This window comes from Panthera onca, chromosome B1, assembly GCF_046562875.1.
Source record: "Panthera onca isolate mPanOnc1 chromosome B1, mPanOnc1 haplotype 2, whole genome shotgun sequence".
In the NCBI taxonomy this organism is placed as follows: domain Eukaryota; kingdom Metazoa; phylum Chordata; class Mammalia; order Carnivora; family Felidae; genus Panthera; species Panthera onca.
The window spans coordinates 101140724-101154200 of record NC_138342.1 but is presented as its reverse complement, the minus strand read 5'-3'; the positions used below and the strand labels follow the sequence as shown (position 1 = coordinate 101154200).

General features: G+C 36.4%; 1 long non-coding RNA gene across 1 annotated transcript; it reads right to left on the bottom strand.

Annotated features, from left to right (window-relative positions):
* Positions 1-10900: 10900 nt before the first annotated feature.
* Positions 10901-13201, bottom strand: LOC132693270 (uncharacterized). The gene is made up of 3 exons (XR_009616696.2): positions 12820-13201; positions 11764-11880; positions 10901-10995 (listed from the first exon to the last, which is right to left on the bottom strand). It is a non-coding gene; the product is annotated as an uncharacterized LOC132693270 (long non-coding RNA).
* Between the last annotated feature and the right edge of the window lie 276 nt (positions 13202-13477).

The window sequence follows — 13477 nt, the reverse complement described above, 5'->3', positions numbered from 1 at the left end:
CATAAATATGATAACTTATCTAGTATATGAAAGTGGTTGTGGTCAGTTCTTGCTTTGAATAGAATTTTTTTTTAATCTTCATATTACATGAACAGGTGAGAATCAGTAAGCGAGAACTCTCTGGGTTTGACTTGTCCATCAGGCTTTGTGGAGAAAATAGGAATTGGACCAGATCAAACGGTCATTAGTACTTGAGTGGATTGAAAAGAGGAAGTTACTCCTATACAGCCAAACAAACAAATAAGGGTTGAAATATGGAATTGTGCCTGATTTATGTGGGAGGGAGAGAGAGGAGAATTGCTTGACTAGAATTGAGACGCAGTGAACAGTAGAACGTGGGCTCAGAGAAATAGTTTGATAGCCAATTATAGCATAACTACACAGCATGAAAACAAGAGAAAACAAGAAACAGAGCCTTTGTGGGTTTCTTTAGCAGACATGTGGCATGGTAATGAAATATCTGGAAAACATTAATCTAGTTGATGAAACAACTAGAAATAATCTAGTTGATGGAATAAGAGCCTGGCAGCAGAGAAGTCAGTTTGTATGATATGGCAGTAACTGTGAGGTGAGGTTGAGGAAATGAGCGAGCCTGGCGAAACTGGAAGGGAGAAGGGTGGTGAGAACTGAGAAATAATGGGAAGGATCCACCATGCTAAAGCTTAAAGCTGCTGACCAGCATCACTGTCCTGATAGATTTAGTGAGGAGCTGGGACAGGGAAGGGAACCGGAGGGGAGACAGCTACCCTGCAAACTGCTGGGATTGTGCCAAAGTTGGTTTAGTGGCAATTTTCTACTCCAGCTACCTCTCAGGACCTCCCTTTGTATCTCTCAAGACTTACATCCACTGTTTGCTAATATAATTATGGATACTTTTTAAATATTTATACGTTTAATCTTTTACAAACTTTGTTTTGTATAACAAAGGTAATGAATGCTGGTTGAAGAAAATGGATAAAAGGAATATAAAATAAATACATCAATAATCCACCATCCAGAGATGTACTCTTCTAACATTATGCCGCTAAATACACTACCATATTTTTACAAATTAATACATAACACATTAAAGTCAACTTTGTCTTCTCTCTAGTTCATACTGTTTTTCAAACTTTGACTTCTGTAAAAAGCTTTCTTAAAAAACAAGTTCATCAAGCTTTCTTTGTTTTGTTTTCTCCATTTAAAGCAATCAAGAAAAGAACACTTAGTATTAGTATTGCCAGGATAGAAAGGTTGAAAAAAGAAAGCTGATATGGCAGGCAAGTTTCTCAGAAAGAGCCCCATTAACAGGAATGTGTTTTAGCCTTTGTGATTTCATTCTTTTTGGCTCATGACATTAACCCTCTCAGAAACTTCAAATTTTAAAATCATTCATGTTTTATAAAGACAAGCATTGGGAAAGTACCTAAAGCCAAGAAGGATATCTTGTATACTGAATTTACACATACCCCAACATCCACAACCATTTGTTTTACAAGCACAATTTTTTTTAAAGAAAGGTTTTCTTCCTGCCATTTATGGTAGCCAAGAGTGGAAGAAAAAAAAAACATAATAAAATATGTTATTTGAAACCAAAGACAACAGAATGTTCTGAGATGTCATTTATTTTGTTTAGTAACTTTAGCTATAGAAAGCTCAACAAATCCTACAGAGAGCTATTCTTTAGAATGGAGAACTGTTTTCTATCCCTTAATGATGACATATTTCCAAAGAAGAATGACTTGCCATTATCTCCTTAGGGTTCTAAACATAGCTAGAAGTCAATTTTAAAGTCTGCTATAAGTTGTAATGTTTTTAACAGTATAGCCCTTGTTTTTCTAGGTCTGACAGTAAAATACATTTGTCATTTTCAAGAGTTTTATTGCTCTTCACTACTTCCTGGAAAATACGATGAGTAGAAAGAACGAATGAACTAACTTGGTAAAGTAACTTGGGGTTTTAGAGCTGAGACCTGGTGCATATCTGTCAATGAACAGTGTGTTGACCTTGGGAATGTCATTTAATCTCTTTATATTTAGACTTGATGCTAATATATTTTCAATTATTCCTCTCATTTAACTAAGCCATTGCTTATATGGAATGCTAGAGGGAAAAAAAATCAAACCAACGATGATTCCTAAGCACAGAGTATGTAAAACACTGTTTACATGTTAAGCAGAGTTACCTACCCATCACACAGGGAAGTCAAGTTGCCCAGGTGTCCCACAAGATGGCTTCATCATACAGTCTTGAAAATGGATGCCTAGTGATCTAGGAGCAAAACAAAATAGGCACACACCTGTGACTTCTTCAGTACCCAAAAATGCTTGGGAGCAATTTTAACTTAGAAGTACTATAGATAAATTGCCTCAAGAACAAACAATTTCGCATCTTAGAAGAAGGTCAAAGCAATGCATGTATAACTGTGGATGAATATTGAAGCTTTCAAATTAAAGAAACTTTCAAGGCATTATCTTCAGCCTCCTGTTTCCCCCTTACTTTCCCTTAAAGAGGCTTATGACTTTGGTATTTGGAGCCATGCAGTGCTTTTATTACCATGAGTTGAAGAGGGCACCAGTCCTAGAATATATTCCAGGTAGACAAGGAAAGCAGGGGAGAAGTGAAAAGAACCAATTGTAAAGTTGCCATACCAGTTCTGTGACTTCTAATGCAGCCTTATAATTTCAATTTGCTACTCTGAGTTGAATCCAGATCAAATTATAAATTGAAAAGGGGCTCCCTTGTTTACGCATTCTGAGAGAAAACAAAACTTAGGTCACCAGAGAACAATGAGTCTTTACTCTTGATGTATCTTCTGGTAAGAAACATAGATTTATTGAGAACCCACTAGATGCCTAGTGCTGTGTTTGGCCCTTGTAGGGAAAGATAAAGATAGGTTTCTTCCCTCAAACTTTCATTTAATTCAAGAGAAACAGTGACAATACATCACACAGACCCTGCCTGGCAAACACAGTGCAGCTCAGTGGGCCAGCAGCATTGGGTCACCTGAGGTTTATCAGAAATATGAACCCTCGGGCCTTACCCCAGCACTACTGAGTCAGAAACTGTGTTTTACTAAGATCCTCAAGTGATTCATATGCACGTGAAAGTGTGAGAAGTGCTGACAAAGCCCAACACTGAATGTGCATGTTCATGGAAGACAAGGAATCATTTAAATGAAATATGCCTACAAAGTTGGAGATATACTAGACGAGCTTAGCAAAGAGGCTGCTGTTCATTTTTAGTGCTATCAGGGTACAAAACAGAGACATTATTTTATTTAGTTCGCTATTTGTAGACCACTAACAGGTAAAAGTGACTTCATTAAAGGGAAGAAAAATCTATTGCTGAAACATGTTTACATTAGTTTACAAGGCTAAAGATAGCATCTGGAGGTCATTCAACTCTAGAAAAGATTTTGTGATTTAGTGATTAAGATTCTTGTCTCCTTATCTTTTTTCTGGAATTAGCATATCTCTAGGATATATCACCAAAAATAGACCTATCAGCTAATGAAGGATTTTACTCTCAGGACATTACAGTTTGTACATAAGAAAACAAAAAGTATCAGGCTTGTCATTTAAGTACATCATATGTAACATAATACCAAAGCATTTTCATATTTAAAGATTATTTGAAATCAAAAACAGCCAATTTTTGTATTCACTAAAGACAAAATCAATTTTGAAGTGATGACTGATATGAGTATAAAATGCACAACACTTGCTTTGTATCACTGGACTAGGAGGGGAACACCTAAGAATTTTTAATGATTACTAGATTGCTCTTCACAGTACTGATTACACTTTGTACTATATTGTGCAATTAGGTAGGTGTATAATTATTACACATTACCATCATTTTACTATTCTTATACATTCATTCTTTATTCTTTTAGATTCCTTAAAAAATCAATGACATTCCTTGAAGCTAAAATAGATTTCATTTACATTAATGAAGACTGTGATTAGTTCATGGGAAATAATTGTATGCAAGTTCCTGTGTTGAATTACTCTTTACAATTTTTTCACATGACTCTCTACTCTTTGTTTGATATCAGTATTTGTGGAGTGAAATGTAGTTCAAAAGAAGTAAGGTGTTCTTGTTTTCTTCTTTTCTGGCTCCTTTTACTTGCAGGATTAATCATATCAACTACTAAATTCGATTTATGAAAATCACATTTGGTCACTGAAGAACTATATTTTCTCTTTTGTGGACTTCAAATCCTAATAGTGATGATATCTTACCATTAGCTATGAGAAATATAGCCATCATCCTAAAAGAAATTAAAAATATATTCTACTCCCAGTATATTTGTATTAATGGGGATATAAATTTGTAAGACCACTGCAAAGACATTTGCTTGCATCCAAAGTATTTGTCTTGCTTACCATAATGCTGTGGAATTCATGTTCAGAGAGCCTTCAAAGATAAGTGTATAAATGGCCCACGCATTCTTAGACTAGAGGGGGTTGTGCTGTTGTTCTATTTGCTTGTTTTTGTTTTTGAATGAGTTAACTATCACTACCTCTAAAGTGTGAGGTGGGTTGAAAATACAAATACTTTAGAGAAGAAATATAAATATATAGACATATGTATAGGTAGAAATATGAGATACATTTGTATTTCTATAAATGTCTATATTTATGTAAAATGTATAAATGTATATTAAAATGTCAAACTGTAATACTTTCAGTTCTAGAATATAAAAGTTTAGGTATGTCATATACCTTAGTTAGAAACAAAGATACTTCTTCTCAAAGTAACAAATTTATTGTAAAAATGCAATTTGGATTTCATGCTTATCATGAATGTTTCACAAATTGAGACATATAAAAATTATTTTTAGTAGAGTGAGTGTTTTCTATTTTCTCAAGTAGACTCCCAGTATTTATTTCATAATCATATCCTCATAGTTATAGTTACCTTAATTACAAAAAAAAGACACTATTTTAACATTTTGCTATACACATAAATCACCATCTCATCTTTTCCATATGAGGTAAGTTGACTTGTGGGACAGTCTTATATAGATTCATGGAGATGTTGGTAACCAATATAATGAAAGCTTAAATAGGGGCGCCTGGGTGGCTCAGTCATTTAAGCGTCCGACTCTTGATTTCGGCTCAGGTCATGATCTTACGGTTATGGGATGGAGCCCCATGAGCTTTGCGTGAGGTGTGGAGCCTGCTTAAGATTCTCTCTCTTCCTCTCCTTCTGCCCCTCTCCCCAACTCATGCTCTCTCTCCTCTCTCTCTCTAAAAAAAAAAAAAAAAAAAAAAAAAATAGAAAAAAAATAGAAAAATAAAACTTAAATATAGTTCAGTGGGTTTTTTTGAGTCTCACACCAGAAATTAATAAATCAGACAATATCAATTTTTATGAGAATGGCATAAAATAAAAAATCACAAAAGAAAGACAAATACTAGTCCAACAACCCATAGTGAAACCAGGATCAGGATAAGAAGAATATTCTTCGAGTTACAGGTTTCATACTAAAGTTTCTCTGTTCATTTTCTTGATGTTTATTTAGGAATCACAGCCAGGGTTTTTTCATACACAATTTTTTTGTAAGTGGAAATCTGAATCTTCCAGGAAAGTTACATATTCTCTAAAATGATGCCCCACCATTAGTACTTCTATAAAGACGGATAAAGAAAGTGGCATTCTTTTACGTTTTTTTTGTTGTTGTTGTCAATTTATTTTTTTCTATCTTTTGAGAGAGATAGAGCACAAGTATGGGAGAGGCAGAGACAGAGGGTGGGGACCAGAGGATCCGAAGCAGGCTCTGCACTGACAGCAGACAGCCTCACGTGGGGCTCAAACTAAAAAACAGAGATCATGGCCTGAGCCCAAGTCAGATGCTGAACTGACTGAATCACCCAGGCACCCTAAAAGTTCCATTCTGAAGACATAATGAATAACTATTTGGAGCCACAAGACTATATCATTTGCTTCACAGAACTCAGGATAAATTATCTGCAAAACTATCATTATGTAACTGACAGAATTTTGCTAGTATTTCTGTTCCTTTGGTTAAACGTCTTGTTTATGTGAGAACTCATCCACATGTGTGAGAAAAAAACTATACGATGCTACTTTGTCCTACAATGCAGTGTATGAAAGGGCCTTTTTTGGAATACAAATTAAATGGTATTTTCTTCACAATTCAGTTAATTTCATAAGATATTATATACAAAGTACCTACTATGTGAGAAGCGCAAGACCCTGTGTTACCCCCTACAAGGGATTGGAATATAACAAGATAAATGTGACATGAATCAACAAGATTTCAATCTCATAAAGAAAACAGAACAAGTACATTAGTTACTCAATCATAATCTCCCCTAAAAAGTGTCATGGGAATGATTTAAACAAGGAGTAGACACACAGAGGACAGAGATCATTTCTTAATAGAGGAGACAGAGGGAAAAGACATTTGATCCCATGATCTCTATAGCAGTTACAATGTTTTCATTGTAACTACATATTCAGGAACACATTTAAAAAATTGTTACGAGCTTGAGGAGCCTGGGTAGCTCAGTAGGTTGGTTGGGTGTCCAAATTTGGCTCAGGTCATGACCTCGTGGTTCATGAGTTCAAGCCCCACGTTGGGCTCTGTGCTTACAGCTCAGAACCTGGAGCCTGATTCAGATTCTGTGTCTCCCTCTCTCTCTCCCCTCTCCTGTTCATACTCTGTCCCTCTCCCTCTTTCTCCCTCTCAAAAATTAAACATGAAAAAAAATTTTTTTAATTGTTACAAGCTTAGTTTCGTAGTTTTTGGTCAATGGCATCATAGCTCATTGGCATTTGCTGGGATATCAAAAATTCCCGCATGCTCTCCCTCAGCAGTCCTGCACTTATTATCATCCTCATTCCTATTCCTAGGCCTCTTTCATACCCCTGCCATGGCATGGTAGACTCGGGCCATCCCAGTCCTCTCTGCTTAGACACACTGAGCTGCCTCCTAGGATTCCCAGTAGGAAGTGGGAAAGTCCTTTTCCAACTTCTCTCTCTACTCTTTGGAGTCCTCTAAATTTTTCTGCAGCTATTGTCACCCTTTCCTTTAGGGGACACTACCTTGAGGTGGAGAGATTTCATGGCAAAGATCCTCAGTAGTGTGCACAAATATATAGCATATTGAAAAATGGTTAAGATTTTGCTATGCTGAGATAACAGAATGAAGCACTCCCTACCTATTGCAAACAGATAAGTTTGGAGGCCAGCCAGTATCAACAGCCACCTCAAAATGATGGGCTGGGGTGGGGGGTAGAGGGATGTGTACTTTGTCCAGTGTGTCTGGGCGTAAGGACAAGTAACAGCAGATGACTCAGTCATTATCCCAACCATAGTGAAGTCATGAACGACACAACATGGTAGAACAGCCATTCCCTCATTCCTTCATCCATGAACCCAGTATATCTATCTTGTATCTTGTTTTTATTTTATATCCAAATACCTGTGTCTTTGAGGTCAAGCCTGATTCATCTTTGAATCCTCAGCACCTAGTTGAAATGATGGGGACATACAATGAATTAATGATACACATTGATGATATATAATGTTGCTTATATACTATTTAATTTTGTCCACCTCATCAACCAATTATGCCAGGAAGTTTTCACCATGATTTAAGTGCAGAACAAGTAATAAACACTGACATCATTGATCTGGTGCCTTAAAAAGTATAAAAACCTGATTATACTATTAAATCTTTGTGAATCAGTCACCAGTAGTATTTAAATATATAACACTTTTGTTAGAGTTAACAGTGAATAGGTTCTTGAAAGATTTATTATAATATAGTGTTTCATTTAAAAAAAATTTTTAATGTTTATTCATTTTTGAGAGAGAGAAAAACAGAGCACAGGCAGAGGAGATGCAGAGAGAAAGGGACACACAGAATCCAAAGCAGGCTCCAGGCTCTGAGCTGTCAGCACAGAGCCCAATACAGGGCTCGAACTCATGGACCATGAGATCAAGATCATGACCTGAGCTAAAGTCTGACGCTTTACCAACTGAGCCACCTAGGTGCCCCATAATAGAGTGTTCCTTATACACATATAGGAGCACCCAAGAATTAATTTTTAAAAAGAACCTACCATTGGTGAGTTCATATACTCACCTATCATGATTTCCCACTATTTACAAGAAAATGTCTGAATTACTAGTGAAGCATTTAAAGATCACTGATACATAACATGACCTCAACTCTCCCACTACTCTTGTACAAACATATTTTCTGACCAAATCAAAATACTTTATACATTGCACTTTCCATCCCTGTGGAATGGGCTCTCCTCTGTTCTCTCCTCCCTTTTACTGAAACTGAAATGAACCCTATTCTTCAAATACCCAGCATACAGCCCATCTCCATCAGGAAGATTTTGCTGATTATGCCTCTTGCAAACCCTAAAACGCACTTGTTCTTATTAATGATTATTTGGTATTCAGTAAATTCATGTGTGTGTGTACATGTGTGCATGTGTGGTTTGTGTATTTAAATGCAAATATCTTCTCTCCCCAGTCAGGCTGCAAATTGCTATATGACAAAGTGTATTTTGCTAATTTTTAAACATTCATATCACCCAACAGGTCTTTTTTATTAAGTCATTGGTTATTATGATCATAGTTTTAAGTGTATCTTAGGAAAAATATCAGAATCCAATGGATATTTTCTTCAATAGAGAATTCAAAAAACAAAAAATAAAAACAATTAAGTAATCACTCTGAACTTTATCTCAAGTCCCCTATTTCTTCATTCTGATCTCCCTAATTTATTTTTAATTTCTGAATTTGGTTTGGTGAATTTTTAGGAAATCGTTATAAATACATCTGTGCAGAATCCTAAAATTACACATCTTGACTTATAAGTTTCTGTAAAGTTTTACATACTGGCCCTTTTGTCTATAAATCTTTCCTTCCATCCCTGTCCTTTAAGACTCAATTCAAAATGTTTCCTTTCTCAGAAACCAACTCTAAAGATATCTCCATACCATCTTACTGAAAAAAAGTCATCCCTACTCCTACTTCTATTTCACTGCTACATTTGCACATATCTCAATTCTTGAATATATAGGACACTTTCCTATAATTTTCACTTTACAGATTTAACTTCCTTTACTAGATTTTAAAATCTGTGATGTCGAGGATTATCTCTTTTTAATCTTTGTCTCTTTAACTTCTAGCACATTGCCCCTTTGTTTTGCAAGTGAATGAATCAGTGCATAAATCTTAAGTAAGGCAAGCACAAAATTACGTGGTTTTATTTGGTATACAAAGAAATCAAGGCTATGATAAGAAAGTGAGCAGGATAAAAAAATCAGTGACAAAATGGCAATCAGGACCCTCACCTCTGGACACAGTCCAGCAAGTTACCACCATCCCCTACTCAGGGCTGTCTTCACAGCAAAGCAGTCACAGGAATGTAAAGGCAATTTCATGTAACTACCAGAAAGGAGTTATTCAGTAACAAGTGGTTTCCCAGGGTTAAAATCCATCCCATACACATGTAATTTTTCTTTATCCAATTTCAACAATAAAGATGATTGTGTTTATTGAATCCTTAACATATGCTAAGCATAGTTCTAAGCATTTACATCATTTCATACCTTTTCTTTAATTATCACAACATTTCATTTGTTACATATTTGTATGCCCATCTTATGCATGTGGAAAATGAAACATGTAAATTCAGTAACCTACTCAATCAAAACTGGGGTAAGTAAAAAAAATAAAATAAGTTATATGTTCTTAAAATTAAGCCTAATGTTATTATTTAGATTGTCAACAGACTATTTTAAAAATTAGAGCTGTCAGGGCACCTGGGTGGCTCAGTCGATAAGGTGTCCGACTTCAGCTCAGGTCATGATCTCGCGGTCTGTGAGCTGGAGTCCTACGTCAGGCTCTGTGCTGACAGCTGGGAGTCTGGAGCCTGCTTCAGAATCTGTGTCTCCCTCTCTCTCTGCCTCTCCCCCATTCATGCTCTGTGTCTGTCTCTCTCAAAAATAAAATAAAACATTAAATTTTTTTTTAATTTATGAAAATTAGAGCTGTCATGGCCTAATATTTCTTCTTTACATACCTAGTGCTCATTTGCACATTTGGCCAGAGAGCACTATTAAATGACAAGGACAAAGAGTCTCTATTCTTAATTCCTTACCTTAAGCACATAAAACCTCTGAGCCTCTCTATCACTGAAATGGGAAAAATAAATTATGAGAAAAAAAAAAGCAGACAGGAAGGATTTCATGAGCTACAAAAGATCATACAAATGTAAATGGTATTCTTAGACCCGGTTTTCACCACACAGCTCTGTAGTAAGCAAGGGCTTCATTGTGCACATTGTACAGACAAGGAAAATAGATTCCATACGGCTAAGGAACCCTTTAGGGACACAGAATGCATCAAGGGAATGCAAGAGGTTGGATCCCAATGACCTGTGTCTCCTTCCAGCCCCTTCTATTGCACCAAGCCACCTTTCTAGTGGTTTTGCATATGAACGTGATTCAACCCTCATCTTTGAATTAGAAAGAAAGGCTGAAATGTTGTGATTTAACTTATTGATCTAAATTTTGGATGCATAACTGAGTAAAAATAAGAGACTGCACTATCAACTTGTGAATGTTGTTTATCCATTAAACAAAGGCACCCCAACTGCACCTGTGCAAGTCTTCACATGCCACCGTGATGATCAATTTCAGACCTCTCTACCAAGTGGGAATGGATTTGAAGCTTCATGTTAATTTAATCATTTCCTTCTCTACTGAGACTATCAACAAGGCCACTAGTTGGCATCCTTTTGATTTAGTATTTAAAATAGCTCTTGATAATAGCAAAAGATCCTCTCATCATTTTTACAGGGGTTTTGATGATTTCTGTTCCAACTCCAGTCATTTACACATTTTGTACCTACCACAGAGCAGCAAACCACCTGGACAGCCTGATTTGATAGATGGGAAAACATAAGTATATGCCTCTGACATATCCTTGGGCTGCTGTGTTTGGGTTTCTCTTCTGGAAAATAAAAACAAGGATATTATGTGCAATTAGATTAACCAAATAAACATGCTTTTGTTTTTCACTCTCACACACGCAAATATAACACTTTAAAATGTTTCACTTAACAAATCAATAAGAAACAAAAGAATATGTTTGCTAAATATGTTTGCTTTGTCACATTCCTTGAGAATCCTGGATTTCTATGTCCTTTTTGGTGTATCATGTGGTATCAGTTTTTCTTACTCTAATTAGGATTTAATTTCAATTGCTCAGTTTCTGTAGAGTTTGAGTTCCATCACACAATATTAATAAAAATTAAAGATGATAATAGCAGTGAGATGATAATGCATTCAATTTCCCTATCTACTGGTGAAGTAATCAAAACATTGCATCTCAGGGGCTGGAGGTGGGTCCTAGATTCCATTCTCTGCTCTTCACTAACTGCAGGGCCATTCTGGCCAAGTCTTAGGAATTCATTGGATCTAAGTTGTTCAGCTTTACATGAGAGGACAGGTTGACATCTTAGACCCCTTCCACTTTTAAATCTGCTCTGAGCTTAGGAAATATTTAAGGATATACTATACAAATAAAAATGGTAGAGAATACAAAACTATTTCACTGTTTTCAGAGAGCTAATGATTAAAATAATGTAGAGTAAGTGTAAGAAGCTAAGGATGGAGACGTTAGGAGCGAAAACTTTAGACTTTGTATTAAGCTGTTAGGGCTGCCAAAACAAAATACCGCAGACTGGATGGCTTGAACAACAGAAATTTATTTGCTTACAGTTCCCGAGGCTAGCAGTGCAAGATCAGAGTGACATCAGGGTTGGTTTCTAATGAGACCTCTCTTGTTGGCTTGTAGACAGCTGTCTTTCCGTTGTGTTTTCATATGGCCTTTCTTCTGTGTGCACAAAGAGAGTGAGCGAGCTCAGGTGTCTCCTCCTCTTCTTATAAGGTCACCAGTCCTATGGGTTTAGCACCCCCCCCCCTTATGAACCCATTTAACTTTAACTATTACCTCATGGAAGGCCCCATCTCCAAATACCATCACATTGAGGATTAGGGCTTCAACATTTGAATTTGGTGGGGGCCTCTTAACTCAGCCATAATTGCTCTCTTTCAGTTCTACCATATATAGCTGAATGACCAGGAACAACTTATTCAACCTCTGATTCTCATTTTCCTCATGGAGAAAATAATCATTCTTTCCTCAAAAAGACATTGTGAGAATTGAATAGAGTAAAAGACCGTAATGTGTGATGTTAACTACAAAATGCTAAAGGAAAAACCATTCAAAATGATTATAAAAATAAAATGATTAGTGCTGGAAAAATTAAGTGCATTTGGAATTGAAAACTGTTAGCATAATTTATGGACCAGAGTTGTCAAAAGAAAGGCATTGTGTCTAAAATAAGAAATAGAATCTTAGCGATGAGTATTGATATTTGAATCACAAAGGCCTGAATTTAAATCCCATTCTTGATTTATTTACCATGTGAATTTGGACAAGTTTTGAAACCTTTTTAAGCCACAGCTTTCTCACCTTTAAAATGAAAATAATATTGCTTCTATCAGGCTGTCATAAAAGTGATAATACTACAGCTTAATAAGTTATTAGTAAATTAACAAATATCATCATTTAAAAGACCTTAAAGGATATGCGAAAAAATGGAAAAGCTGTGTCAACAGGAATGGGCAAGTATGTTTAGGAAATGAAACAGACAGGGGGTATTAACAGAAACAAATGATACGTTTGAAAAGATGAGATGGAGTTAGGGTAATAGAGCTTCTTGCATAATAAACCACTGCAAAACCTCAGTGGCTTGAAACAATTACTTACTCTCACTGGGTTGGGTGAGTGTTGGCTGGTCTGGAGTGGGCACAGGTAGGTAGCTCTGCTTCAAGCTGCAGATCTGGCAGGGTGGGGCTCTGCTCTGTGCTGGGTTCACATATGCTCCACATTTCTCATCTTCCCTGGATCAGCAGTCTAGGTGGACGATGTGCCTCTCATGGGAGTGGCAGAAACGCAATTAGGCAAACCCAGTAACCTAAGTGCGTTCCATGCTTCTATTTGCATTGTGTCTGCCATGATTCTATTGTCAAAGTAAGTCACATGTCCAAGTCAAACATCAAGGGGTCGCAAGTACTCTCTGCCCAGCATGAGGTCAAAACAAGTCTAGGGTGAGATCAGAGCAAAGTCAAGGGAGGAGGTGTGAATACTTCTGAACAAGAATCTAATATACCACGGTAACAAAAACAAGGTTTTATCTGGAAGGCAAATGGAAAAATTCTAGGTTTTTTGAGCAGAAGAAATGTATGGCATCCATGTGTTTCAGAGAAAAATAATTTATAGGTCCACTACAGAGACTGAAAAAAGGGAATCGGGGAGACTGGTTAAAAGGTTAACACTGCAGCCATCTGGGAAGTGATAGTCTGAACTAAATGGGGGTAACATGACAATCAAATTTCAAAGAAGGGACAGACACCAAAATCACATC